The following is a 25,892-nucleotide window of genomic DNA, read 5'->3' as shown; positions in this document are numbered from 1 at the left end:
GCAGCTATGCTCACCACTATACCACCAACGCCATAGAATTCGCACCACTTCTCAATCGTGAAAATGCAACTCTCACCCCTAGTGTGACTAAAGCCAACTCTTCTGCTTCGTTAGGGGCTTGACAACAGTCAGACGGTAATGTGGCTTCTCGTAAGAGAGGTTTAAGCAGCAGCAGAGTGGCGCAGCGGGAGCGTGCTGGGCCCATAACCCAGAGGTCGATGGATCGAAACCATCCTCTGCTAGGCGCAGAGTTTTGTATTTTTCATGCTCCCAGGAAAAAGGTACCCCAAAAATTCACTGTCTCGTTCTTTCAGGCCACCCAAAGCCCAGCAAACTCCACTGTCCTTTATATTTCAAGGCACCAAAAAATCCACACTTAAAAAAAAAAAAAAGAAAGAAACCTTTCTTCTCCCATGGTCAAAGCTTGGTTTAGGCATGATAACATGACTGCGGTGTGACCCGAGTGCCAGAAGCCAGCAACCGTAGAGGGGGATTAGCTCAAATGGTAGAGCGCTCGCTTAGCATGCGAGAGGTAGCGGGATCGATGCCCGCATCCTCCAAAACTTCCACTTGGCACTACCTTCAAATGAAGGGCCAACTTCTTTTTAGTTGGCACTGACACAAAAACCTAGGAAGCAGCTGCACGCATATCTGGCTAAACCTTCGATAGCTCAGCTGGTAGAGCGGAGGACTGTAGTAGCTAATTAGCAATCCTTAGGTCGCTGGTTCGATTCCGGCTCGAAGGATGCTTTTGAGTGTCCGACAACCTTGCATGCTTCAACTCGGAGGCTCTCTCGCACAGACTTTGCAGCTGCATACCTCCTGGGCGCACTCTTTTTGAGCCTGACCGCACAACCATTGGCCTTTGGAGAGAGTGTTAACAAGAATACTTCAAAACAAGAGTAACAATGCGTTGGCCGGGAATCGAACCCGGGTCAACTGCTTGGAAGGCAGCTATGCTCACCACTATAACACCAACGCCATAGAATTCGCACCACTTCTCAATCGTGAAAATGCAACTCTCACCCCTAGTGTGACTAAAGCCAACTCTTCTGCTTCGTTAGTGGCTTGACAACAGTCAGACGGTAATGTGGCTTCTCGTAAGAGAGGTTTAAGCAGCAGCAGAGTGGCGCAGCGGGCGCGTGCTGGGCCCATAACCCAGAGGTCGATGGATCGAAACCATCCTCTGCTAGGCGCAGAGTTTTGTATTTTTCATGCTCCCAGGAAAAAGGTACCCCAAAAATTCACTGTCTCGTTCTTTCAGGCCACCCAAAGCCCAGCAAACTCCACTGTCCTTTATATTTCAAGGCACCAAAAAATCCACACTTAAAAAAAAAAAAAAAAAAAAAAGAAAGAAACCTTTCTTCTCCCATGGTCAAAGCTTGGTTTAGGCATGATAACATGACTGCGGTGTGACCCGAGTGCCAGAAGCCAGCAACCGTAGAGGGGGATTAGCTCAAATGGTAGAGCGCTCGCTTAGCATGCGAGAGGTAGCGGGATCGATGCCCGCATCCTCCAAAACTTCCACTTGGCACTACCTTCAAATGAAGGGCCAACTTCTTTTTAGTTGGCACTGACACAAAAACCTAGGAAGCAGCTGCACGCATATCTGGCTAAACCTTCGATAGCTCAGCTGGTAGCGCGGAGGACTGTAGTAGCTAATTAGCAATCCTTAGGTCGCTGGTTCGATTCCGGCTCGAAGGATGCTTTTGAGTGTCCGACAACCTTGCATGCTTCAACTCGGAGGCTCTCTCGCACAGACTTTGCAGCTGCATACCTCCTGGCCGCACTCTTTTTGAGCCTGACCGCACAACCATTGGCCTTTGGAGAGAGTGTTAACAAGAATACTTCAAAACAAGAGTAACAATGCGTTGGCCGGGAATCGAACCCGGGTCAACTGCTTGGAAGGCAGCTATGCTCACCACTATACCACCAACGCCATAGAATTCGCACCACTTCTCAATCGTGAAAATGCAACTCTCACCCCTAGTGTGACTAAAGCCAACTCTTCTGCTTCGTTAGTGGCTTGACAACAGTCAGACGGTAATGTGGCTTCTCGTAAGAGAGGTTTAAGCAGCAGCAGAGTGGCGCAGCGGGAGCGTGCTGGGCCCATAACCCAGAGGTCGATGGATCGAAACCATCCTCTGCTCGGTGCAGAGTTTTGTATTTTTCATGCTCCCAGGAAAAAGGTACCCCAAAAATTCACTGTCTCGTTCTTTCAGGCCACCCAAAGCCCAGCAAACTCCACTGTCCTTTATATTTCAAGGCACCAAAAAATCCACACTTAAAAAAAAAAAAAAGAAAGAAACCTTTCTTCTCCCATGGTCAAAGCTTGGTTTAGGCATGATAACATGACTGCGGTGTGACCCGAGTGCCAGAAGCCAGCAACCGTAGAGGGGGATTAGCTCAAATGGTAGAGCGCTCGCTTAGCATGCGAGAGGTAGCGGGATCGATGCCCGCATCCTCCAAAACTTCCACTTGGCACTACCTTCAAATGAAGGGCCAACTTCTTTTTAGTTGGCACTGACACAAAAACCTAGGAAGCAGCTGCACGCATATCTGGCTAAACCTTCGATAGCTCAGCTGGTAGAGCGGAGGACTGTAGTAGCTAATTAGCAATCCTTAGGTCGCTGGTTCGATTCCGGCTCGAAGGATGCTTTTGAGTGTCCGACAACCTTGCATGCTTCAACTCGGAGGCTCTCTCGCACAGACTTTGCAGCTGCATACCTCCTGGGCGCACTCTTTTTGAGCCTGACCGCACAACCATTGGCCTTTGGAGAGAGTGTTAACAAGAATACTTCAAAACAAGAGTAACAATGCGTTGGCCGGGAATCGAACCCGGGTCAACTGCTTGGAAGGCAGCTATGCTCACCACTATAACACCAACGCCATAGAATTCGCACCACTTCTCAATCGTGAAAATGCAACTCTCACCCCTAGTGTGACTAAAGCCAACTCTTCTGCTTCGTTAGTGGCTTGACAACAGTCAGACGGTAATGTGGCTTCTCGTAAGAGAGGTTTAAGCAGCAGCAGAGTGGCGCAGCGGGCGCGTGCTGGGCCCATAACCCAGAGGTCGATGGATCGAAACCATCCTCTGCTAGGCGCAGAGTTTTGTATTTTTCATGCTCCCAGGAAAAAGGTACCCCAAAAATTCACTGTCTCGTTCTTTCAGGCCACCCAAAGCCCAGCAAACTCCACTGTCCTTTATATTTCAAGGCACCAAAAAATCCACACTTAAAAAAAAAAAAAAAGAAAGAAACCTTTCTTCTCCCATGGTCAAAGCTTGGTTTAGGCATGATAACATGACTGCGGTGTGACCCGAGTGCCAGAAGCCAGCAACCGTAGAGGGGGATTAGCTCAAATGGTAGAGCGCTCGCTTAGCATGCGAGAGGTAGCGGGATCGATGCCCGCATCCTCCAAAACTTCCACTTGGCACTACCTTCAAATGAAGGGCCAACTTCTTTTTAGTTGGCACTGACACAAAAACCTAGGAAGCAGCTGCACGCATATCTGGCTAAACCTTCGATAGCTCAGCTGGTAGAGCGGAGGACTGTAGTAGCTAATTAGCAATCCTTAGGTCGCTGGTTCGATTCCGGCTCGAAGGATGCTTTTGAGTGTCCGACAACCTTGCATGCTTCAACTCAGAGGCTCTCTCGCACAGACTTTGCAGCTGCATACCTCCTGGGCGCACTCTTTTTGAGCCTGACCGCACAACCATTGGCCTTTGGAGAGAGTGTTAACAAGAATACTTCAAAACAAGAGTAACAATGCGTTGGCCGGGAATCGAACCCGGGTCAACTGCTTGGAAGGCAGCTATGCTCACCACTATACCACCAATGCCATAGAATTCGCACCACTTCTCAATCGTGAAAATGCAACTCTCACCCCTAGTGTGACTAAAGCCAACTCTTCTGCTTCGTTAGTGGCTTGACAACAGTCAGACGGTAATGTGGCTTCTCGTAAGAGAGGTTTAAGCAGCAGCAGAGTGGCGCAGCGGGAGCGTGCTGGGCCCATAACCCAGAGGTCGATGGATCGAAACCATCCTCTGCTAGGCGCAGAGTTTTGTATTTTTCATGCTCCCAGGAAAAAGGTACCCCAAAAATTCACTGTCTCGTTCTTTCAGGCCACCCAAAGCCCAGCAAACTCCACTGTCCTTTATATTTCAAGGCACCAAAAAATCCACACTTGAAAAAAAAAAAAAAAAAAAAAAAGAAAGAAACCTTTCTTCTCCCATGGTCAAAGCTTGGTTTAGGCATGATAACATGACTGCGGTGTGACCCGAGTGCCAGAAGCCAGCAACCGTAGAGGGGGATTAGCTCAAATGGTAGAGCGCTCGCTTAGCATGCGAGAGGTAGCGGGATCGATGCCCGCATCCTCCAAAACTTCCACTTGGCACTACCTTCAAATGAAGGGCCAACTTCTTTTTAGTTGGCACTGACACAAAAACCTAGGAAGCAGCTGCACGCATATCTGGCTAAACCTTCGATAGCTCAGCTGGTAGAGCGGAGGACTGTAGTAGCTAGTTAGCAATCCTTAGGTCGCTGGTTCGATTCCGGCTCGAAGGATGCTTTTGAGTGTCCGATAACCTTGCATGCTTCAACTTGGAGGCTCTCTTGCACAGACTTTGCAGCTGCATACCTCCTGGCCGCACTCTTTTTGAGCCTGACCGCACAACCATTGGCCTCTGGAGAGAGTGTTAACAAGAATACTTCAAAACAAGAGAAACAATGCGTTGGCCGGGAATCGAACCCGGGTCAACTGCTTGGAAGGCAGCTATGCTCACCACTATACCACCAACGCCATAGAATTCGCACCACTTCTCAATCGTGAAAATGCAACTCTCACCCCTAGTGTGACTAAAGCCAACTCTTCTGCTTCGTTAGTGGCTTGACAACAGTCAGACGGTAATGTGGCTTCTCGTAAGAGAGGTTTAAGCAGCAGCAGAGTGGCGCAGCGGGCGCGTGCTGGGCCCATAACCCAGAGGTCGATGGATCGAAACCATCCTCTGCTAGGCGCAGAGTTTTGTATTTTTCATGCTCCCAGGAAAAAGGTACCCCAAAAATTCACTGTCTCGTTCTTTCAGGCCACCCAAAGCCCAGCAAACTCCACTGTCCTTTATATTTCAAGGCACCAAAAAATCCACACTTAAAAAAAAAAAAAAAAAAAAAAAAGAAAGAAACCTTTCTTCTCCCATGGTCAAAGCTTGGTTTAGGCATGATAACATGACTGCGGTGTGACCCGAGTGCCAGAAGCCAGCAACCGTAGAGGGGGATTAGCTCAAATGGTAGAGCGCTCGCTTAGCATGCGAGAGGTAGCGGGATCGATGCCCGCATCCTCCAAAACTTCCACTTGGCACTACCTTCAAATGAAGGGCCAACTTCTTTTTAGTTGGCACTGACACAAAAACCTAGGAAGCAGCTGCACGCATATCTGGCTAAACCTTCGATAGCTCAGCTGGTAGAGCGGAGGACTGTAGTAGCTAGTTAGCAATCCTTAGGTCGCTGGTTCGATTCCGGCTCGAAGGATGCTTTTGAGTGTCCGATAACCTTGCATGCTTCAACTTGGAGGCTCTCTTGCACAGACTTTGCAGCTGCATACCTCCTGGCCGCACTCTTTTTGAGCCTGACCGCACAACCATTGGCCTTTGGAGAGAGTGTTAACAAGAATACTTCAAAACAAGAGTAACAATGCGTTGGCCGGGAATCGAACCCGGGTCAACTGCTTGGAAGGCAGCTATGCTCACCACTATACCACCAACGCCATAGAATTCGCACCACTTCTCAATCGTGAAAATGCAACTCTCACCCCTAGTGTGACTAAAGCCAACTCTTCTGCTTCGTTAGTGGCTTGACAACAGTCAGACGGTAATGTGGCTTCTCGTAAGAGAGGTTTAAGCAGCAGCAGAGTGGCGCAGCGGGAGCGTGCTGGGCCCATAACCCAGAGGTCGATGGATCGAAACCATCCTCTGCTAGGCGCAGAGTTTTGTATTTTTCATGCTCCCAGGAAAAAGGTACCCCAAAAATTCACTGTCTCGTTCTTTCAGGCCACCCAAAGCCCAGCAAACTCCACTGTCCTTTATATTTCAAGGCACCAAAAAATCCACACTTAAAAAAAAAAAAAAAAAAAAAAGAAACCTTTCTTCTCCCATGGTCAAAGCTTGGTTTAGGCATGATAACATGACTGCGGTGTGACCCGAGTGCCAGAAGCCAGCAACCGTAGAGGGGGATTAGCTCAAATGGTAGAGCGCTCGCTTAGCATGCGAGAGGTAGCGGGATCGATGCCCGCATCCTCCAAAACTTCCACTTGGCACTACCTTCAAATGAAGGGCCAACTTCTTTTTAGTTGGCACTGACACAAAAACCTAGGAAGCAGCTGCACGCATATCTGGCTAAACCTTCGATAGCTCAGCTGGTAGAGCGGAGGACTGTAGTAGCTAATTAGCAATCCTTAGGTCGCTGGTTCGATTCCGGCTCGAAGGATGCTTTTGAGTGTCCGACAACCTTGCATGCTTCAACTCGGAGGCTCTCTCGCACAGACTTTGCAGCTGCATACCTCCTGGGCGCACTCTTTTTGAGCCTGACCGCACAACCATTGGCCTTTGGAGAGAGTGTTAACAAGAATACTTCAAAACAAGAGTAAGGGTACCTTTTTCCTGGGAGCATGACAAATACAAAACTCTGCGCCTAGCAGAGGATGGTTTCGATCCATCGACCTCTGGGTTATGGGCCCAGCACGCTCCCGCTGCGCCACTCTGCTGCTGCTTAAACCTCTCTTACGAGAAGCCACATTACCGTCTGACTGTTGTCAAGCCACTAACGAAGCAGAAGAGTTGGCTTTAGTCACACTAGGGGTGAGAGTTGCATTTTCACGATTGAGAAGTGGTGCGAATTCTATGGCGTTGGTGGTATAGTGGTGAGCATAGCTGCCTTCCAAGCAGTTGACCTGGGTTCGATTCCCGGCCAACGCATTGTTACTCTTGTTTTGAAGTATTCTTGTTAACACTCTCTCCAAAGGCCAATGGTTGTGCGGTCAGGCTCAAAAAGAGTGCGCCCAGGAGGTATGCAGCTGCAAAGTCTGTGCGAGAGAGCCTCCGAGTTGAAGCATGCAAGGTTGTCGGACACTCAAAAGCATCCTTCGAGCCGGAATCGAACCAGCGACCTACTACAGTCCTCCGCTCTACCAGCTGAGCTATCGAAGGTTTAGCCAGATATGCGTGCAGCTGCTTCCTAGGTTTTTGTGTCAGTGCCAACTAAAAAGAAGTTGGCCCTTCATTTGAAGGTAGTGCCAAGTGGAAGTTTTGGAGGATGCGGGCATCGATCCCGCTACCTCTCGCATGCTAAGCGAGCGCTCTACCATTTGAGCTAATCCCCCTCTACGGTTGCTGGCTTCTGGCACTCGGGTCACACCGCAGTCATGTTATCATGCCTAAACCAAGCTTTGACCATGGGAGAAGAAAGGTTTCTTTCTTTTTTTTTTTTTTTTTTAAGTGTGGTTTTTTTGGTGCCTTGAAATATAAAGGACAGTGGAGTTTGCTGAGCTTTGGGTGGCCTGAAAGAACGAGACAGTGAATTTTTGGGGTACCTTTTTCCTGGGAGCATGAAAAATACAAAACTCTGCGCCTAGCAGAGGATGGTTTCGATCCATCGACCTCTGGGTTATGGGCCCAGCACGCTCCCGCTGCGCCACTCTGCTGCTGCTTAAACCTCTCTTACGAGAAGCCACATTACCGTCTGACTGTTGTCAAGCCACTAACGAAGCAGAAGAGTTGGCTTTAGTCACACTAGGGGTGAGAGTTGCATTTTCACGATTGAGAAGTGGTGCGAATTCTATGGCGTTGGTGGTATAGTGGTGAGCATAGCTGCCTTCCAAGCAGTTGACCCGGGTTCGATTCCCGGCCAACGCATTGTTTCTCTTGTTTTGAAGTATTCTTGTTAACACTCTCTCCAGAGGCCAATGGTTGTGCGGTCAGGCTCAAAAAGAGTGCGGCCAGGAGGTATGCAGCTGCAATGTCTGTGCAAGAGAGCCTCCAAGTTGAAGCATGCAAGGTTATCGGACACTCAAAAGCATCCTTCGAGCCGGAATCGAACCAGCGACCTAAGGATTGCTAACTAGCTACTACAGTCCTCCGCTCTACCAGCTGAGCTATCGAAGGTTTAGCCAGATATGCGTGCAGCTGCTTCCTAGGTTTTTGTGTCAGTGCCAACTAAAAAGAAGTTGGCCCTTCATTTGAAGGTAGTGCCAAGTGGAAGTTTTGGAGGATGCGGGCATCGATCCCGCTACCTCTCGCATGCTAAGCGAGCGCTCTACCATTTGAGCTAATCCCCCTCTACGGTTGCTGGCTTCTGGCACTCGGGTCACACCGCAGTCATGTTATCATGCCTAAACCAAGCTTTGACCATGGGAGAAGAAAGGTTTCTTTCTTTTTTTTTTTTTTTTTTTTTTTTTTAAGTGTGGTTTTTTTGGTGCCTTGAAATATAAAGGACAGTGGAGTTTGCTGAGCTTTGGGTGGCCTGAAAGAACGAGACAGTGAATTTTTGGGGTACCTTTTTCCTGGGAGCATGAAAAATACAAAACTCTGCGCCTAGCAGAGGATGGTTTCGATCCATCGACCTCTGGGTTATGGGCCCAGCACGCTCCCGCTGCGCCACTCTGCTGCTGCTTAAACCTCTCTTACGAGAAGCCACATTACCGTCTGACTGTTGTCAAGCCACTAACGAAGCAGAAGAGTTGGCTTTAGTCACACTAGGGGTGAGAGTTGCATTTTCACGATTGAGAAGTGGTGCGAATTCTATGGCGTTGGTGGTATAGTGGTGAGCATAGCTGCCTTCCAAGCAGTTGACCCGGGTTCGATTCCCGGCCAACGCATTGTTTCTCTTGTTTTGAAGTATTCTTGTTAACACTCTCTCCAGAGGCCAATGGTTGTGCGGTCAGGCTCAAAAAGAGTGCGGCCAGGAGGTATGCAGCTGCAAAGTCTGTGCAAGAGAGCCTCCAAGTTGAAGCATGCAAGGTTATCGGACACTCAAAAGCATCCTTCGAGCCGGAATCGAACCAGCGACCTAAGGATTGCTAACTAGCTACTACAGTCCTCCGCTCTACCAGCTGAGCTATCGAAGGTTTAGCCAGATATGCGTGCAGCTGCTTCCTAGGTTTTTGTGTCAGTGCCAACTAAAAAGAAGTTGACCCTTCATTTGAAGGTAGTGCCAAGTGGAAGTTTTGGAGGATGCTGGCATCGATCCCGCTACCTCTCGCATGCTAAGCGAGCGCTCTACCATTTGAGCTAATCCCCCTCTACGGTTGCTGGCTTCTGGCACTCGGGTCACACCGCAGTCATGTTATCATGCCTAAACCAAGCTTTGACCATGGGAGAAGAAAGGTTTCTTTTTTTTTTTTCTTTTTTTTTTTTTTTTAAGTGTGGATTTTTTGGTGCCTTGAAATATAAAGGACAGTGTAGTTTGCTGGGCTTTGGGTGGCCTGAAAGAACGAGACAGTGAATTTTTGGGGTACCTTTTTCCTGGGAGCATGAAAAATACAAAACTCTGCGCCTAGCAGAGGATGGTTTCCATCCATCGACCTCTGGGTTATGGGCCCAGCACGCTCCCGCTGCGCCACTCTGCTGCTGCTTAAACCTCTCTTACGAGAAGCCACATTACCGTCTGACTGTTGTCAAGCCACTAACGAAGCAGAAGAGTTGGCTTTAGTCACACTAGGGGTGAGAGTTGCATTTTCACGATTGAGAAGTGGTGCGAATTCTATGGCGTTGGTGGTATAGTGGTGAGCATAGCTGCCTTCCAAGCAGTTGACCCGGGTTCGATTCCCGGCCAATGCATTGTTTCTCTTGTTTTGAAGTATTCTTGTTAACACTCTCTCCAGAGGCCAATGGTTGTGCGGTCAGGCTCAAAAAGAGTGCGGCCAGGAGGTATGCAGCTGCAAAGTCTGTGCAAGAGAGCCTCCAAGTTGAAGCATGCAAGGTTATCGGACACTCAAAAGCATCCTTCGAGCCGGAATCGAACCAGCGACCTAAGGATTGCTAACTAGCTACTACAGTCCTCCACTCTACCAGCTGAGCTATCGAAGGTTTAGCCAGATATGCGTGCAGCTGCTTCCTAGGTTTTTGTGTCAGTGCCAACTAAAAAGAAGTTGGCCCTTCATTTGAAGGTAGTGCCAAGTGGAAGTTTTGGAGGATGCGGGCATCGATCCCGCTACCTCTCGCATGCTAAGCGAGCGCTCTACCATTTGAGCTAATCCCCCTCTACGGTTGCTGGCTTCTGGCACTCGGGTCACACCGCAGTCATGTTATCATGCCTAAACCAAGCTTTGACCATGGGAGAAGAAAGGTTTCTTTTTTTTTTTTTTTTTAAGTGTGGATTTTTTGGTGCCTTGAAATATAAAGGACAGTGGAATTTGCTGGGCTTTGGGTGGCCTGAAAGAACGAGACAGTGAATTTTTGGGGTACCTTTTTCCTGGGAGCATGAAAAATACAAAACTCTGCGCCTAGCAGAGGATGGTTTCGATCCATCGACCTCTGGGTTATGGGCCCAGCACGCTCCCGCTGCGCCACTCTGCTGCTGCTTAAACCTCTCTTACGAGAAGCCACATTACCGTCTGACTGTTGTCAAGCCACTAACGAAGCAGAAGAGTTGGCTTTAGTCACACTAGGGGTGAGAGTTGCATTTTCACGATTGAGAAGTGGTGCGAATTCTATGGCGTTGGTGGTATAGTGGTGAGCATAGCTGCCTTCCAAGCAGTTGACCCGGGTTCGATTCCCGGCCAACGCATTGTTTCTCTTGTTTTAAAGTATTCTTGTTAACACTCTCTCCAGAGGCCAATGGTTGTGCGGTCAGGCTCAAAAAGAGTGGGGCCAGGAGGTATGCAGCTGCAAAGTCTGTGCCAGAGAGCCTCCAAGTTGAAGCATGCAAGGTTATCGGACACTCAAAAGCATCCTTCGAGCCGGAATCGAACCAGCGACCTAAGGATTGCTAACTAGCTACTACAGTCCTCCGCTCTACCAGCTGAGCTATCGAAGGTTTAGCCAGATATGCGTGCAGCTGCTTCCTAGGTTTTTGTGTCAGTGCCAACTAAAAAGAAGTTGGCCCTTCATTTGAAGGTAGTGCCAAGTGGAAGTTTTGGAGGATGCGGGCATCGATCCCGCTACCTCTCGCATGCTAAGCGAGCGCTCTACCTTTTGAGCTAATCCCCCTCTACGGTTGCTGGCTTCTGGCACTCGGGTCACACCGCAGTCATGTTATCATGCCTAAACCAAGCTTTGACCATGGGAGAAGAAAGGTTTCTTTTTTTTTTTTTTTTTTTAAGTGTGGATTTTTTGGTGCCTTGAAATATAAAGGACAGTGGAGTTTGCTGGGCTTTGGGTGGCCTGAAAGAACGAGACAGTGAATTTTTGGTTGACCCGGGTTCGATTCCCGGCCAATGCATTGTTTCTCTTGTTTTGAAGTATTCTTGTTAACACTCTCTCCAGAGGCCAATGGTTGTGCGGTCAGGCTCAAAAAGAGTGCGGCCAGGAGGTATGCAGCTGCAAAGTCTGTGCAAGAGAGCCTCCAAGTTGAAGCATGCAAGGTTATCGGACACTCAAAAGCATCCTTCGAGCCGGAATCGAACCAGCGACCTAAGGATTGCTAACTAGCTACTACAGTCCTCCACTCTACCAGCTGAGCTATCGAAGGTTTAGCCAGATATGCGTGCAGCTGCTTCCTAGGTTTTTGTGTCAGTGCCAACTAAAAAGAAGTTGGCCCTTCATTTGAAGGTAGTGCCAAGTGGAAGTTTTGGAGGATGCGGGCATCGATCCCGCTACCTCTCGCATGCTAAGCGAGCGCTCTACCATTTGAGCTAATCCCCCTCTACGGTTGCTGGCTTCTGGCACTCGGGTCACACCGCAGTCATGTTATCATGCCTAAACCAAGCTTTGACCATGGGAGAAGAAAGGTTTCTTTTTTTTTTTTTTTTTTAAGTGTGGATTTTTTGGTGCCTTGAAATATAAAGGACAGTGGAATTTGCTGGGCTTTGGGTGGCCTGAAAGAACGAGACAGTGAATTTTTGGGGTACCTTTTTCCTGGGAGCATGAAAAATACAAAACTCTGCGCCTAGCAGAGGATGGTTTCGATCCATCGACCTCTGGGTTATGGGCCCAGCACGCTCCCGCTGCGCCACTCTGCTGCTGCTTAAACCTCTCTTACGAGAAGCCACATTACCGTCTGACTGTTGTCAAGCCACTAACGAAGCAGAAGAGTTGGCTTTAGTCACACTAGGGGTGAGAGTTGCATTTTCACGATTGAGAAGTGGTGCGAATTCTATGGCGTTGGTGGTATAGTGGTGAGCATAGCTGCCTTCCAAGCAGTTGACCCGGGTTCGATTCCCGGCCAACGCATTGTTTCTCTTGTTTTAAAGTATTCTTGTTAACACTCTCTCCAGAGGCCAATGGTTGTGCGGTCAGGCTCAAAAAGAGTGGGGCCAGGAGGTATGCAGCTGCAAAGTCTGTGCCAGAGAGCCTCCAAGTTGAAGCATGCAAGGTTATCGGACACTCAAAAGCATCCTTCGAGCCGGAATCGAACCAGCGACCTAAGGATTGCTAACTAGCTACTACAGTCCTCCGCTCTACCAGCTGAGCTATCGAAGGTTTAGCCAGATATGCGTGCAGCTGCTTCCTAGGTTTTTGTGTCAGTGCCAACTAAAAAGAAGTTGGCCCTTCATTTGAAGGTAGTGCCAAGTGGAAGTTTTGGAGGATGCGGGCATCGATCCCGCTACCTCTCGCATGCTAAGCGAGCGCTCTACCTTTTGAGCTAATCCCCCTCTACGGTTGCTGGCTTCTGGCACTCGGGTCACACCGCAGTCATGTTATCATGCCTAAACCAAGCTTTGACCATGGGAGAAGAAAGGTTTCTTTTTTTTTTTTTTTTTTAAGTGTGGATTTTTTGGTGCCTTGAAATATAAAGGACAGTGGAGTTTGCTGGGCTTTGGGTGGCCTGAAAGAACGAGACAGTGAATTTTTGGTTGACCCGGGTTCGATTCCCGGCCAATGCATTGTTTCTCTTGTTTTGAAGTATTCTTGTTAACACTCTCTCCAGAGGCCAATGGTTGTGCGGTCAGGCTCAAAAAGAGTGCGGCCAGGAGGTATGCAGCTGCAAAGTCTGTGCAAGAGAGCCTCCAAGTTGAAGCATGCAAGGTTATCGGACACTCAAAAGCATCCTTCGAGCCGGAATCGAACCAGCGACCTAAGGATTGCTAACTAGCTACTACAGTCCTCCACTCTACCAGCTGAGCTATCGAAGGTTTAGCCAGATATGCGTGCAGCTGCTTCCTAGGTTTTTGTGTCAGTGCCAACTAAAAAGAAGTTGGCCCTTCATTTGAAGGTAGTGCCAAGTGGAAGTTTTGGAGGATGCGGGCATCGATCCCGCTACCTCTCGCATGCTAAGCGAGCGCTCTACCATTTGAGCTAATCCCCCTCTACGGTTGCTGGCTTCTGGCACTCGGGTCACACCGCAGTCATGTTATCATGCCTAAACCAAGCTTTGACCATGGGAGAAGAAAGGTTTCTTTTTTTTTTTTTTTTTTAAGTGTGGATTTTTTGGTGCCTTGAAATATAAAGGACAGTGGAATTTGCTGGGCTTTGGGTGGCCTGAAAGAACGAGACAGTGAATTTTTGGGGTACCTTTTTCCTGGGAGCATGAAAAATACAAAACTCTGCGCCTAGCAGAGGATGGTTTCGATCCATCGACCTCTGGGTTATGGGCCCAGCACGCTCCCGCTGCGCCACTCTGCTGCTGCTTAAACCTCTCTTACGAGAAGCCACATTACCGTCTGACTGTTGTCAAGCCACTAACGAAGCAGAAGAGTTGGCTTTAGTCACACTAGGGGTGAGAGTTGCATTTTCACGATTGAGAAGTGGTGCGAATTCTATGGCGTTGGTGGTATAGTGGTGAGCATAGCTGCCTTCCAAGCAGTTGACCCGGGTTCGATTCCCGGCCAACGCATTGTTTCTCTTGTTTTAAAGTATTCTTGTTAACACTCTCTCCAGAGGCCAATGGTTGTGCGGTCAGGCTCAAAAAGAGTGGGGCCAGGAGGTATGCAGCTGCAAAGTCTGTGCCAGAGAGCCTCCAAGTTGAAGCATGCAAGGTTATCGGACACTCAAAAGCATCCTTCGAGCCGGAATCGAACCAGCGACCTAAGGATTGCTAACTAGCTACTACAGTCCTCCGCTCTACCAGCTGAGCTATCGAAGGTTTAGCCAGATATGCGTGCAGCTGCTTCCTAGGTTTTTGTGTCAGTGCCAACTAAAAAGAAGTTGGCCCTTCATTTGAAGGTAGTGCCAAGTGGAAGTTTTGGAGGATGCGGGCATCGATCCCGCTACCTCTCGCATGCTAAGCGAGCGCTCTACCTTTTGAGCTAATCCCCCTCTACGGTTGCTGGCTTCTGGCACTCGGGTCACACCGCAGTCATGTTATCATGCCTAAACCAAGCTTTGACCATGGGAGAAGAAAGGTTTCTTTTTTTTTTTTTTTTTTTAAGTGTGGATTTTTTGGTGCCTTGAAATATAAAGGACAGTGGAGTTTGCTGGGCTTTGGGTGGCCTGAAAGAACGAGACAGTGAATTTTTGGGGTACCTTTTTCCTGGGAGCATGAAAAATACAAAACTCTGCGCCTAGCAGAGGATGGTTTCGATCCATCGACCTCTGGGTTATGGGCCCAGCACGCTCCCGCTGCGCCACTCTGCTGCTGCTTAAACCTCTCTTACGAGAAGCCACATTACCGTCTGACTGTTGTCAAGCCACTAACGAAGCAGAAGAGTTGGCTTTAGTCACACTAGGGGTGAGAGTTGCATTTTCACGATTGAGAAGTGGTGCGAATTCTATGGCGTTGGTGGTATAGTGGTGAGCATAGCTGCCTTCCAAGCAGTTGACCCGGGTTCGATTCCCGGCCAACGCATTGTTTCTCTTGTTTTGAAGTATTCTTGTTAACACTCTCTCCAGAGGCCAATGGTTGTGCGGTCAGGCTCAAAAAGAGTGCGGCCAGGAGGTATGCAGCTGCAAAGTCTGTGCAAGAGAGCCTCCAAGTTGAAGCATGCAAGGTTATCGGACACTCAAAAGCATCCTTCGAGCCGGAATCGAACCAGCGACCTAAGGATTGCTAACTAGCTACTACAGTCCTCCGCTCTACCAGCTGAGCTATCGAAGGTTTAGCCAGATATGCGTGCAGCTGCTTCCTAGGTTTTTGTGTCAGTGCCAACTAAAAAGAAGTTGGCCCTTCATTTGAAGGTAGTGCCAAGTGGAAGTTTTGGAGGATGCGGGCATCGATCCCGCTACCTCTCGCATGCTAAGCGAGCGCTCTACCATTTGAGCTAATCCCCCTCTACGGTTGCTGGCTTCTGGCACTCGGGTCACACCGCAGTCATGTTATCATGCCTAAACCAAGCTTTGACCATGGGAGAAGAAAGGTTTCTTTTTTTTTTTTTTTTTTTAAGTGTGGATTTTTTGGTGCCTTGAAATATAAAGGACAGTGGAGTTTGCTGGGCTTTGGGTGGCCTGAAAGAACGAGACAGTGAATTTTTGGGGTACCTTTTTCCTGGGAGCATGAAAAATACAAAACTCTGCGCCTAGCAGAGGATGGTTTCGATCCATCGACCTCTGGGTTATGGGCCCAGCACGCTCCCGCTGCGCCACTCTGCTGCTGCTTAAACCTCTCTTACGAGAAGCCACATTACCGTCTGACTGTTGTCAAGCCACTAACGAAGCAGAAGAGTTGGCTTTAGTCACACTAGGGGTGAGAGTTGCATTTTCACGATTGAGAAGTGGTGCGAATTCTATGGCGTTGGTGGTATAGTGGTGAGCATAGCTGCCTTCCAAGCAGTTGACCCGGGTTCGATTCCCGGCCAACGCATTGTTTCTCTTGTTTTGAAGTATTCTTGTTAACACTCTCTCCAGAGGCCAATGGTTGTGCGGTCAGGCTCAAAAAGAGTGCGGCCAGGAGGTATGCAGCTGCAAAGTCTGTGCAAGAGAGCCTCCAAGTTGAAGCATGCAAGGTTATCGGACACTCAAAAGCATCCTTCGAGCCGGAATCGAACCAGCGACCTAAGGATTGCTAACTAGCTACTACAGTCCTCCGCTCTACCAGCTGAGCTATCGAAGGTTTAGCCAGATATGCGTGCAGCTGCTTCCTAGGTTTTTGTGTCAGTGCCAACTAAAAAGAAGTTGGCCCTTCATTTGAAGGTAGTGCCAAGTGGAAGTTTTGGAGGATGCGGGCATCGATCCCGCTACCTCTCGCATGCTAAGCGAGCGCTCTACCATTTGAGCTAATCCCCATCTACGGTTGCTGGCTTCTGGCACTCGGGTCACACCGCAGTCATGTTATCATGCCTAAACCAAGCTTTGACCATGGGAGAAGAAAGGTTTCTTTTTTTTTTTTTTAAGTGTGGATTTTTTGGTGCCTTGAAATATAAAGGACAGTGGAATTTGCTGGGCTTTGGGTGGCCTGAAAGAACGAGACAGTGAATTTTTGGGGTACCTTTTTCCTGGGAGCATGAAAAATACAAAACTCTGCGCCTAGCAGAGGATGGTTTCGATCCATCGACCTCTGGGTTATGGGCCCAGCACGCTCCCGCTGCGCCACTCTGCTGCTGCTTAAACCTCTCTTACGAGAAGCCACATTACCGTCTGACTGTTGTCAAGCCACTAACGAAGCAGAAGAGTTGGCTTTAGTCACACTAGGGGTGAGAGTTGCATTTTCACGATTGAGAAGTGGTGCGAATTCTATGGCGTTGGTGGTATAGTGGTGAGCATAGCTGCCTTCCAAGCAGTTGACCCGGGTTCGATTCCCGGCCAACGCATTGTTTCTCTTGTTTTGAAGTATTCTTGTTAACACTCTCTCCAGAGGCCAATGGTTGTGCGGTCAGGCTCAAAAAGAGTGCGGCCAGGAGGTATGCAGCTGCAAAGTCTGTGCAAGAGAGCCTCCAAGTTGAAGCATGCAAGGTTATCGGACACTCAAAAGCATCCTTCGAGCCGGAATCGAACCAGCGACCTAAGGATTGCTAACTAGCTACTACAGTCCTCCGCTCTACCAGCTGAGCTATCGAAGGTTTAGCCAGATATGCGTGCAGCTGCTTCCTAGGTTTTTGTGTCAGTGCCAACTAAAAAGAAGTTGGCCCTTCATTTGAAGGTAGTGCCAAGTGGAAGTTTTGGAGGATGCGGGCATCGATCCCGCTACCTCTCGCATGCTAAGCGAGCGCTCTACCATTTGAGCTAATCCCCCTCTACGGTTGCTGGCTTCTGGCACTCGGGTCACACCGCAGTCATGTTATCATGCCTAAACCAAGCTTTGACCATGGGAGAAGAAAGGTTTCTTTCTTTTTTTTTTTTTTTTTTAAGTGTGGTTTTTTTGGTGCCTTGAAATATAAAGGACAGTGGAGTTTGCTGAGCTTTGGGTGGCCTGAAAGAACGAGACAGTGAATTTTTGGGGTACCTTTTTCCTGGGAGCATGAAAAATACAAAACTCTGCGCCTAGCAGAGGATGGTTTCGATCCATCGACCTCTGGGTTATGGGCCCAGCACGCTCCCGCTGCGCCACTCTGCTGCTGCTTAAACCTCTCTTACGAGAAGCCACATTACCGTCTGACTGTTGTCAAGCCACTAACGAAGCAGAAGAGTTGGCTTTAGTCACACTAGGGGTGAGAGTTGCATTTTCACGATTGAGAAGTGGTGCGAATTCTATGGCGTTGGTGGTATAGTGGTGAGCATAGCTGCCTTCCAAGCAGTTGACCCGGGTTCGATTCCCGGCCAACGCATTGTTTCTCTTGTTTTGAAGTATTCTTGTTAACACTCTCTCCAGAGGCCAATGGTTGTGCGGTCAGGCTCAAAAAGAGTGCGGCCAGGAGGTATGCAGCTGCAAAGTCTGTGCAAGAGAGCCTCCAAGTTGAAGCATGCAAGGTTATCGGACACTCAAAAGCATCCTTCGAGCCGGAATCGAACCAGCGACCTAAGGATTGCTAACTAGCTACTACAGTCCTCCGCTCTACCAGCTGAGCTATCGAAGGTTTAGCCAGATATGCGTGCAGCTGCTTCCTAGGTTTTTGTGTCAGTGCCAACTAAAAAGAAGTTGACCCTTCATTTGAAGGTAGTGCCAAGTGGAAGTTTTGGAGGATGCTGGCATCGATCCCGCTACCTCTCGCATGCTAAGCGAGCGCTCTACCATTTGAGCTAATCCCCCTCTACGGTTGCTGGCTTCTGGCACTCGGGTCACACCGCAGTCATGTTATCATGCCTAAACCAAGCTTTGACCATGGGAGAAGAAAGGTTTCTTTTTTTTTTTTCTTTTTTTTTTTTTTTAAGTGTGGATTTTTTGGTGCCTTGAAATATAAAGGACAGTGTAGTTTGCTGGGCTTTGGGTGGCCTGAAAGAACGAGACAGTGAATTTTTGGGGTACCTTTTTCCTGGGAGCATGAAAAATACAAAACTCTGCGCCTAGCAGAGGATGGTTTCCATCCATCGACCTCTGGGTTATGGGCCCAGCACGCTCCCGCTGCGCCACTCTGCTGCTGCTTAAACCTCTCTTACGAGAAGCCACATTACCGTCTGACTGTTGTCAAGCCACTAACGAAGCAGAAGAGTTGGCTTTAGTCACACTAGGGGTGAGAGTTGCATTTTCACGATTGAGAAGTGGTGCGAATTCTATGGCGTTGGTGGTATAGTGGTGAGCATAGCTGCCTTCCAAGCAGTTGACCCGGGTTCGATTCCCGGCCAATGCATTGTTTCTCTTGTTTTGAAGTATTCTTGTTAACACTCTCTCCAGAGGCCAATGGTTGTGCGGTCAGGCTCAAAAAGAGTGCGGCCAGGAGGTATGCAGCTGCAAAGTCTGTGCAAGAGAGCCTCCAAGTTGAAGCATGCAAGGTTATCGGACACTCAAAAGCATCCTTCGAGCCGGAATCGAACCAGCGACCTAAGGATTGCTAACTAGCTACTACAGTCCTCCACTCTACCAGCTGAGCTATCGAAGGTTTAGCCAGATATGCGTGCAGCTGCTTCCTAGGTTTTTGTGTCAGTGCCAACTAAAAAGAAGTTGGCCCTTCATTTGAAGGTAGTGCCAAGTGGAAGTTTTGGAGGATGCGGGCATCGATCCCGCTACCTCTCGCATGCTAAGCGAGCGCTCTACCATTTGAGCTAATCCCCCTCTACGGTTGCTGGCTTCTGGCACTCGGGTCACACCGCAGTCATGTTATCATGCCTAAACCAAGCTTTGACCATGGGAGAAGAAAGGTTTCTTTTTTTTTTTTTTTTTAAGTGTGGATTTTTTGGTGCCTTGAAATATAAAGGACAGTGGAATTTGCTGGGCTTTGGGTGGCCTGAAAGAACGAGACAGTGAATTTTTGGGGTACCTTTTTCCTGGGAGCATGAAAAATACAAAACTCTGCGCCTAGCAGAGGATGGTTTCGATCCATCGACCTCTGGGTTATGGGCCCAGCACGCTCCCGCTGCGCCACTCTGCTGCTGCTTAAACCTCTCTTACGAGAAGCCACATTACCGTCTGACTGTTGTCAAGCCACTAACGAAGCAGAAGAGTTGGCTTTAGTCACACTAGGGGTGAGAGTTGCATTTTCACGATTGAGAAGTGGTGCGAATTCTATGGCGTTGGTGGTATAGTGGTGAGCATAGCTGCCTTCCAAGCAGTTGACCCGGGTTCGATTCCCGGCCAACGCATTGTTTCTCTTGTTTTAAAGTATTCTTGTTAACACTCTCTCCAGAGGCCAATGGTTGTGCGGTCAGGCTCAAAAAGAGTGGGGCCAGGAGGTATGCAGCTGCAAAGTCTGTGCCAGAGAGCCTCCAAGTTGAAGCATGCAAGGTTATCGGACACTCAAAAGCATCCTTCGAGCCGGAATCGAACCAGCGACCTAAGGATTGCTAACTAGCTACTACAGTCCTCCGCTCTACCAGCTGAGCTATCGAAGGTTTAGCCAGATATGCGTGCAGCTGCTTCCTAGGTTTTTGTGTCAGTGCCAACTAAAAAGAAGTTGGCCCTTCATTTGAAGGTAGTGCCAAGTGGAAGTTTTGGAGGATGCGGGCATCGATCCCGCTACCTCTCGCATGCTAAGCGAGCGCTCTACCTTTTGAGCTAATCCCCCTCTACGGTTGCTGGCTTCTGGCACTCGGGTCACACCGCAGTCATGTTATCATGCCTAAACCAAGCTTTGACCATGGGAGAAGAAAGGTTTCTTTTTTTTTTTTTTTTTTTAAGTGTGGATTTTTTGGTGCCTTGAAATATAAAGGACAGTGGAGTTTGCTGGGCTTTGGGTGGCCTGAAAGAACGAGACAGTGGAATCGAACCAGCGACCTAAGGATTGCTAACTAGCTACTACAGTCCTCCGCTCTACCAGCTGAGCTATCTGAGCTATTTCTTTTTTTTTTTTTTTTAAGTGTGGATTTTTTGGTGCCTTGAAATATAAAGGACAGTGTAGTTTGCTGGGCTTTGGGTGGCCTGAAAGAACGAGACAGTGAATTTTTGGGGTACCTTTTTCCTGGGAGCATGAAAAATACAAAACTCTGCGCCTAGCAGAGGATGGTTTCCATCCATCGACCTCTGGGTTATGGGCCCAGCACGCTCCCGCTGCGCCACTCTGCTGCTGCTTAAACCTCTCTTACGAGAAGCCACATTACCGTCTGACTGTTGTCAAGCCACTAACGAAGCAGAAGAGTTGGCTTTAGTCACACTAGGGGTGAGAGTTGCATTTTCACGATTGAGAAGTGGTGCGAATTCTATGGCGTTGGTGGTATAGTGGTGAGCATAGCTGCCTTCCAAGCAGTTGACCCGGGTTCGATTCCCGGCCAATGCATTGTTTCTCTTGTTTTGAAGTATTCTTGTTAACACTCTCTCCAGAGGCCAATGGTTGTGCGGTCAGGCTCAAAAAGAGTGCGGCCAGGAGGTATGCAGCTGCAAAGTCTGTGCAAGAGAGCCTCCAAGTTGAAGCATGCAAGGTTATCGGACACTCAAAAGCATCCTTCGAGCCGGAATCGAACCAGCGACCTAAGGATTGCTAACTAGCTACTACAGTCCTCCACTCTACCAGCTGAGCTATCGAAGGTTTAGCCAGATATGCGTGCAGCTGCTTCCTAGGTTTTTGTGTCAGTGCCAACTAAAAAGAAGTTGGCCCTTCATTTGAAGGTAGTGCCAAGTGGAAGTTTTGGAGGATGCGGGCATCGATCCCGCTACCTCTCGCATGCTAAGCGAGCGCTCTACCATTTGAGCTAATCCCCCTCTACGGTTGCTGGCTTCTGGCACTCGGGTCACACCGCAGTCATGTTATCATGCCTAAACCAAGCTTTGACCATGGGAGAAGAAAGGTTTCTTTTTTTTTTTTTTTTTTTAAGTGTGGATTTTTTGGTGCCTTGAAATATAAAGGACAGTGGAATTTGCTGGGCTTTGGGTGGCCTGAAAGAACGAGACAGTGAATTTTTGGGGTACCTTTTTCCTGGGAGCATGAAAAATACAAAACTCTGCGCCTAGCAGAGGATGGTTTCGATCCATCGACCTCTGGGTTATGGGCCCAGCACGCTCCCGCTGCGCCACTCTGCTGCTGCTTAAACCTCTCTTACGAGAAGCCACATTACCGTCTGACTGTTGTCAAGCCACTAACGAAGCAGAAGAGTTGGCTTTAGTCACACTAGGGGTGAGAGTTGCATTTTCACGATTGAGAAGTGGTGCGAATTCTATGGCGTTGGTGGTATAGTGGTGAGCATAGCTGCCTTCCAAGCAGTTGACCCGGGTTCGATTCCCGGCCAACGCATTGTTTCTCTTGTTTTAAAGTATTCTTGTTAACACTCTCTCCAGAGGCCAATGGTTGTGCGGTCAGGCTCAAAAAGAGTGGGGCCAGGAGGTATGCAGCTGCAAAGTCTGTGCCAGAGAGCCTCCAAGTTGAAGCATGCAAGGTTATCGGACACTCAAAAGCATCCTTCGAGCCGGAATCGAACCAGCGACCTAAGGATTGCTAACTAGCTACTACAGTCCTCCGCTCTACCAGCTGAGCTATCGAAGGTTTAGCCAGATATGCGTGCAGCTGCTTCCTAGGTTTTTGTGTCAGTGCCAACTAAAAAGAAGTTGGCCCTTCATTTGAAGGTAGTGCCAAGTGGAAGTTTTGGAGGATGCGGGCATCGATCCCGCTACCTCTCGCATGCTAAGCGAGCGCTCTACCTTTTGAGCTAATCCCCCTCTACGGTTGCTGGCTTCTGGCACTCGGGTCACACCGCAGTCATGTTATCATGCCTAAACCAAGCTTTGACCATGGGAGAAGAAAGGTTTCTTTTTTTTTTTTTTTTTTTAAGTGTGGATTTTTTGGTGCCTTGAAATATAAAGGACAGTGGAGTTTGCTGGGCTTTGGGTGGCCTGAAAGAACGAGACAGTGAATTTTTGGGGTACCTTTTTCCTGGGAGCATGAAAAATACAAAACTCTGCGCCTAGCAGAGGATGGTTTCGATCCATCGACCTCTGGGTTATGGGCCCAGCACGCTCCCGCTGCGCCACTCTGCTGCTGCTTAAACCTCTCTTACGAGAAGCCACATTACCGTCTGACTGTTGTCAAGCCACTAACGAAGCAGAAGAGTTGGCTTTAGTCACACTAGGGGTGAGAGTTGCATTTTCACGATTGAGAAGTGGTGCGAATTCTATGGCGTTGGTGGTATAGTGGTGAGCATAGCTGCCTTCCAAGCAGTTGACCCGGGTTCGATTCCCGGCCAACGCATTGTTTCTCTTGTTTTGAAGTATTCTTGTTAACACTCTCTCCAGAGGCCAATGGTTGTGCGGTCAGGCTCAAAAAGAGTGCGGCCAGGAGGTATGCAGCTGCAAAGTCTGTGCAAGAGAGCCTCCAAGTTGAAGCATGCAAGGTTATCGGACACTCAAAAGCATCCTTCGAGCCGGAATCGAACCAGCGACCTAAGGATTGCTAACTAGCTACTACAGTCCTCCGCTCTACCAGCTGAGCTATCGAAGGTTTAGCCAGATATGCGTGCAGCTGCTTCCTAGGTTTTTGTGTCAGTGCCAACTAAAAAGAAGTTGGCCCTTCATTTGAAGGTAGTGCCAAGTGGAAGTTTTGGAGGATGCGGGCATCGATCCCGCTACCTCTCGCATGCTAAGCGAGCGCTCTACCATTTGAGCTAATCCCCCTCTACGGTTGCTGGCTTCTGGCACTCGGGTCACACCGCAGTCATGTTATCATGCCTAAACCAAGCTTTGACCATGGGAGAAGAAAGGTTTCTTTTTTTTTTTTTTTTTTTTAAGTGTGGATTTTTTGGTGCCTTGAAATATAAAGGACAGTGGAGTTTGCTGGGCTTTGGGTGGCCTGAAAGAACGAGACAGTGAATTTTTGGGGTACCTTTTTCCTGGGAGCATGAAAAATACAAAACTCTGCGCCTAGCAGAGGATGGTTTCGATCCATCGACCTCTGGGTTATGGGCCCAGCACGCTCCCGCTGCGCCACTCTGCTGCTGCTTAAACCTCTCTTACGAGAAGCCACATTACCGTCTGACTGTTGTCAAGCCACTAACGAAGCAGAAGAGTTGGCTTTAGTCACACTAGGGGTGAGAGTTGCATTTTCACGATTGAGAAGTGGTGCGAATTCTATGGCGTTGGTGGTATAGTGGTGAGCATAGCTGCCTTCCAAGCAGTTGACCCGGGTTCGATTCCCGGCCAACGCATTGTTTCTCTTGTTTTGAAGTATTCTTGTTAACACTCTCTCCAGAGGCCAATGGTTGTGCGGTCAGGCTCAAAAAGAGTGCGGCCAGGAGGTATGCAGCTGCAAAGTCTGTGCAAGAGAGCCTCCAAGTTGAAGCATGCAAGGTTATCGGACACTCAAAAGCATCCTTCGAGCCGGAATCGAACCAGCGACCTAAGGATTGCTAACTAGCTACTACAGTCCTCCGCTCTACCAGCTGAGCTATCGAAGGTTTAGCCAGATATGCGTGCAGCTGCTTCCTAGGTTTTTGTGTCAGTGCCAACTAAAAAGAAGTTGGCCCTTCATTTGAAGGTAGTGCCAAGTGGAAGTTTTGGAGGATGCGGGCATCGATCCCGCTACCTCTCGCATGCTAAGCGAGCGCTCTACCATTTGAGCTAATCCCCATCTACGGTTGCTGGCTTCTGGCACTCGGGTCACACCGCAGTCATGTTATCATGCCTAAACCAAGCTTTGACCATGGGAGAAGAAAGGTTTCTTTTTTTTTTTTTTAAGTGTGGATTTTTTGGTGCCTTGAAATATAAAGGACAGTGGAATTTGCTGGGCTTTGGGTGGCCTGAAAGAACGAGACAGTGAATTTTTGGGGTACCTTTTTCCTGGGAGCATGAAAAATACAAAACTCTGCGCCTAGCAGAGGATGGTTTCGATCCATCGACCTCTGGGTTATGGGCCCAGCACGCTCCCGCTGCGCCACTCTGCTGCTGCTTAAACCTCTCTTACGAGAAGCCACATTACCGTCTGACTGTTGTCAAGCCACTAACGAAGCAGAAGAGTTGGCTTTAGTCACACTAGGGGTGAGAGTTGCATTTTCACGATTGAGAAGTGGTGCGAATTCTATGGCGTTGGTGGTATAGTGGTGAGCATAGCTGCCTTCCAAGCAGTTGACCTGGGTTCGATTCCCGGCCAACGCATTGTTTCTCTTGTTTTGAAGTATTCTTGTTAACACTCTCTCCAGAGGCCAATGGTTGTGCGGTCAGGCTCAAAAAGAGTGCGGCCAGGAGGTATGCAGCTGCAAAGTCTGTGCAAGAGAGCCTCCAAGTTGAAGCATGCAAGGTTATCGGACACTCAAAAGCATCCTTCGAGCCGGAATCGAACCAGCGACCTAAGGATTGCTAACTAGCTACTACAGTCCTCCGCTCTACCAGCTGAGCTATCGAAGGTTTAGCCAGATATGCGTGCAGCTGCTTCCTAGGTTTTTGTGTCAGTGCCAACTAAAAAGAAGTTGGCCCTTCATTTGAAGGTAGTGCCAAGTGGAAGTTTTGGAGGATGCGGGCATCGATCCCGCTACCTCTCGCATGCTAAGCGAGCGCTCTACCATTTGAGCTAATCCCCCTCTACGGTTGCTGGCTTCTGGCACTCGGGTCACACCGCAGTCATGTTATCATGCCTAAACCAAGCTTTGACCATGGGAGAAGAAAGGTTTCTTTTTTTTTTTTTTTTTTTTTAAGTGTGGATTTTTTGGTGCCTTGAAATATAAAGGACAGTGGAATTTGCTGGGCTTTGGGTGGCCTGAAAGAACGAGACAGTGAATTTTTGGGGTACCTTTTTCCTGGGAGCATGAAAAATACAAAACTCTGCGCCTAGCAGAGGATGGTTTCGATCCATCGACCTCTGGGTTATGGGCCCAGCACGCTCCCGCTGCGCCACTCTGCTGCTGCTTAAACCTCTCTTACGAGAAGCCACATTACCGTCTGACTGTTGTCAAGCCACTAACGAAGCAGAAGAGTTGGCTTTAGTCACACTAGGGGTGAGAGTTGCATTTTCACGATTGAGAAGTGGTGCGAATTCTATGGCGTTGGTGGTATAGTGGTGAGCATAGCTGCCTTCCAAGCAGTTGACCCGGGTTCGATTCCCGGCCAACGCATTGTTTCTCTTGTTTTGAAGTATTCTTGTTAACACTCTCTCCAGAGGCCAATGGTTGTGCGGTCAGGCTCAAAAAGAGTGCGGCCAGGAGGTATGCAGCTGCAAAGTCTGTGCAAGAGAGCCTCCAAGTTGAAGCATGCAAGGTTATCGGACACTCAAAAGCATCCTTCGAGCCGGAATCGAACCAGCGACCTAAGGATTGCTAACTAGCTACTACAGTCCTCCGCTCTACCAGCTGAGCTATCGAAGGTTTAGCCAGATATGCGTGCAGCTGCTTCCTAGGTTTTTGTGTCAGTGCCAACTAAAAAGAAGTTGGC

The 25,892-nt window shown here is 48.8% G+C and overlaps 27 non-coding genes across 27 annotated transcripts; all 27 read left to right on the top strand.

Moving 5' to 3' along the window:
- Positions 1-487: 487 nt before the first annotated feature.
- On the top strand, positions 488-560 carry TRNAA-AGC (transfer RNA alanine (anticodon AGC)). Its single transcript has one exon. It is a non-coding gene; the product is annotated as a tRNA-Ala (tRNA).
- Positions 561-660: 100 nt separating this feature from the next.
- Positions 661-746, top strand: TRNAY-GUA (transfer RNA tyrosine (anticodon GUA)). The gene is given in 2 exon segments: positions 661-697; positions 711-746. It is a non-coding gene; the product is annotated as a tRNA-Tyr (tRNA).
- Positions 747-1,445: 699 nt separating this feature from the next.
- Positions 1,446-1,518, top strand: TRNAA-AGC (transfer RNA alanine (anticodon AGC)). Its single transcript has one exon. It is a non-coding gene; the product is annotated as a tRNA-Ala (tRNA).
- An 877-nt stretch (positions 1,519-2,395) lies between these two features.
- Positions 2,396-2,468, top strand: TRNAA-AGC (transfer RNA alanine (anticodon AGC)). The gene has a single exon. It is a non-coding gene; the product is annotated as a tRNA-Ala (tRNA).
- A 100-nt stretch (positions 2,469-2,568) lies between these two features.
- Positions 2,569-2,654, top strand: TRNAY-GUA (transfer RNA tyrosine (anticodon GUA)). The gene is given in 2 exon segments: positions 2,569-2,605; positions 2,619-2,654. It is a non-coding gene; the product is annotated as a tRNA-Tyr (tRNA).
- A 692-nt stretch (positions 2,655-3,346) lies between these two features.
- TRNAA-AGC (transfer RNA alanine (anticodon AGC)) lies at positions 3,347-3,419 on the top strand. Its single transcript has one exon. It is a non-coding gene; the product is annotated as a tRNA-Ala (tRNA).
- A 100-nt stretch (positions 3,420-3,519) lies between these two features.
- TRNAY-GUA (transfer RNA tyrosine (anticodon GUA)) lies at positions 3,520-3,605 on the top strand. The gene is given in 2 exon segments: positions 3,520-3,556; positions 3,570-3,605. It is a non-coding gene; the product is annotated as a tRNA-Tyr (tRNA).
- Positions 3,606-4,306: 701 nt separating this feature from the next.
- On the top strand, positions 4,307-4,379 carry TRNAA-AGC (transfer RNA alanine (anticodon AGC)). Its single transcript has one exon. It is a non-coding gene; the product is annotated as a tRNA-Ala (tRNA).
- Positions 4,380-4,479: 100 nt separating this feature from the next.
- On the top strand, positions 4,480-4,565 carry TRNAY-GUA (transfer RNA tyrosine (anticodon GUA)). The gene is given in 2 exon segments: positions 4,480-4,516; positions 4,530-4,565. It is a non-coding gene; the product is annotated as a tRNA-Tyr (tRNA).
- A 701-nt stretch (positions 4,566-5,266) lies between these two features.
- TRNAA-AGC (transfer RNA alanine (anticodon AGC)) lies at positions 5,267-5,339 on the top strand. The gene has a single exon. It is a non-coding gene; the product is annotated as a tRNA-Ala (tRNA).
- A 100-nt stretch (positions 5,340-5,439) lies between these two features.
- On the top strand, positions 5,440-5,525 carry TRNAY-GUA (transfer RNA tyrosine (anticodon GUA)). The gene is given in 2 exon segments: positions 5,440-5,476; positions 5,490-5,525. It is a non-coding gene; the product is annotated as a tRNA-Tyr (tRNA).
- Positions 5,526-6,220: 695 nt separating this feature from the next.
- Positions 6,221-6,293, top strand: TRNAA-AGC (transfer RNA alanine (anticodon AGC)). Its single transcript has one exon. It is a non-coding gene; the product is annotated as a tRNA-Ala (tRNA).
- A 100-nt stretch (positions 6,294-6,393) lies between these two features.
- On the top strand, positions 6,394-6,479 carry TRNAY-GUA (transfer RNA tyrosine (anticodon GUA)). Its single transcript is given in 2 exon segments — positions 6,394-6,430; positions 6,444-6,479. It is a non-coding gene; the product is annotated as a tRNA-Tyr (tRNA).
- Positions 6,480-7,831: 1,352 nt separating this feature from the next.
- TRNAG-UCC (transfer RNA glycine (anticodon UCC)) lies at positions 7,832-7,903 on the top strand. Its single transcript has one exon. It is a non-coding gene; the product is annotated as a tRNA-Gly (tRNA).
- An 890-nt stretch (positions 7,904-8,793) lies between these two features.
- Positions 8,794-8,865, top strand: TRNAG-UCC (transfer RNA glycine (anticodon UCC)). The gene has a single exon. It is a non-coding gene; the product is annotated as a tRNA-Gly (tRNA).
- Positions 8,866-10,703: 1,838 nt separating this feature from the next.
- Positions 10,704-10,775, top strand: TRNAG-UCC (transfer RNA glycine (anticodon UCC)). The gene has a single exon. It is a non-coding gene; the product is annotated as a tRNA-Gly (tRNA).
- Positions 10,776-12,307: 1,532 nt separating this feature from the next.
- On the top strand, positions 12,308-12,379 carry TRNAG-UCC (transfer RNA glycine (anticodon UCC)). The gene has a single exon. It is a non-coding gene; the product is annotated as a tRNA-Gly (tRNA).
- A 1,531-nt stretch (positions 12,380-13,910) lies between these two features.
- Positions 13,911-13,982, top strand: TRNAG-UCC (transfer RNA glycine (anticodon UCC)). Its single transcript has one exon. It is a non-coding gene; the product is annotated as a tRNA-Gly (tRNA).
- Positions 13,983-14,861: 879 nt separating this feature from the next.
- Positions 14,862-14,933, top strand: TRNAG-UCC (transfer RNA glycine (anticodon UCC)). The gene has a single exon. It is a non-coding gene; the product is annotated as a tRNA-Gly (tRNA).
- An 879-nt stretch (positions 14,934-15,812) lies between these two features.
- Positions 15,813-15,884, top strand: TRNAG-UCC (transfer RNA glycine (anticodon UCC)). The gene has a single exon. It is a non-coding gene; the product is annotated as a tRNA-Gly (tRNA).
- An 874-nt stretch (positions 15,885-16,758) lies between these two features.
- Positions 16,759-16,830, top strand: TRNAG-UCC (transfer RNA glycine (anticodon UCC)). Its single transcript has one exon. It is a non-coding gene; the product is annotated as a tRNA-Gly (tRNA).
- Positions 16,831-17,712: 882 nt separating this feature from the next.
- TRNAG-UCC (transfer RNA glycine (anticodon UCC)) lies at positions 17,713-17,784 on the top strand. The gene has a single exon. It is a non-coding gene; the product is annotated as a tRNA-Gly (tRNA).
- Positions 17,785-19,621: 1,837 nt separating this feature from the next.
- TRNAG-UCC (transfer RNA glycine (anticodon UCC)) lies at positions 19,622-19,693 on the top strand. The gene has a single exon. It is a non-coding gene; the product is annotated as a tRNA-Gly (tRNA).
- Positions 19,694-21,702: 2,009 nt separating this feature from the next.
- On the top strand, positions 21,703-21,774 carry TRNAG-UCC (transfer RNA glycine (anticodon UCC)). The gene has a single exon. It is a non-coding gene; the product is annotated as a tRNA-Gly (tRNA).
- Positions 21,775-22,653: 879 nt separating this feature from the next.
- Positions 22,654-22,725, top strand: TRNAG-UCC (transfer RNA glycine (anticodon UCC)). Its single transcript has one exon. It is a non-coding gene; the product is annotated as a tRNA-Gly (tRNA).
- An 880-nt stretch (positions 22,726-23,605) lies between these two features.
- Positions 23,606-23,677, top strand: TRNAG-UCC (transfer RNA glycine (anticodon UCC)). The gene has a single exon. It is a non-coding gene; the product is annotated as a tRNA-Gly (tRNA).
- A 1,827-nt stretch (positions 23,678-25,504) lies between these two features.
- Positions 25,505-25,576, top strand: TRNAG-UCC (transfer RNA glycine (anticodon UCC)). The gene has a single exon. It is a non-coding gene; the product is annotated as a tRNA-Gly (tRNA).
- The last annotated feature ends 316 nt before the right edge of the window (positions 25,577-25,892 follow it).

This window comes from Eleutherodactylus coqui, chromosome 1 (genome assembly GCF_035609145.1).
Source record: "Eleutherodactylus coqui strain aEleCoq1 chromosome 1, aEleCoq1.hap1, whole genome shotgun sequence".
In the NCBI taxonomy this organism is placed as follows: domain Eukaryota; kingdom Metazoa; phylum Chordata; class Amphibia; order Anura; family Eleutherodactylidae; genus Eleutherodactylus; species Eleutherodactylus coqui.
This window is presented reverse-complemented; position numbering and strand designations above follow the sequence as displayed.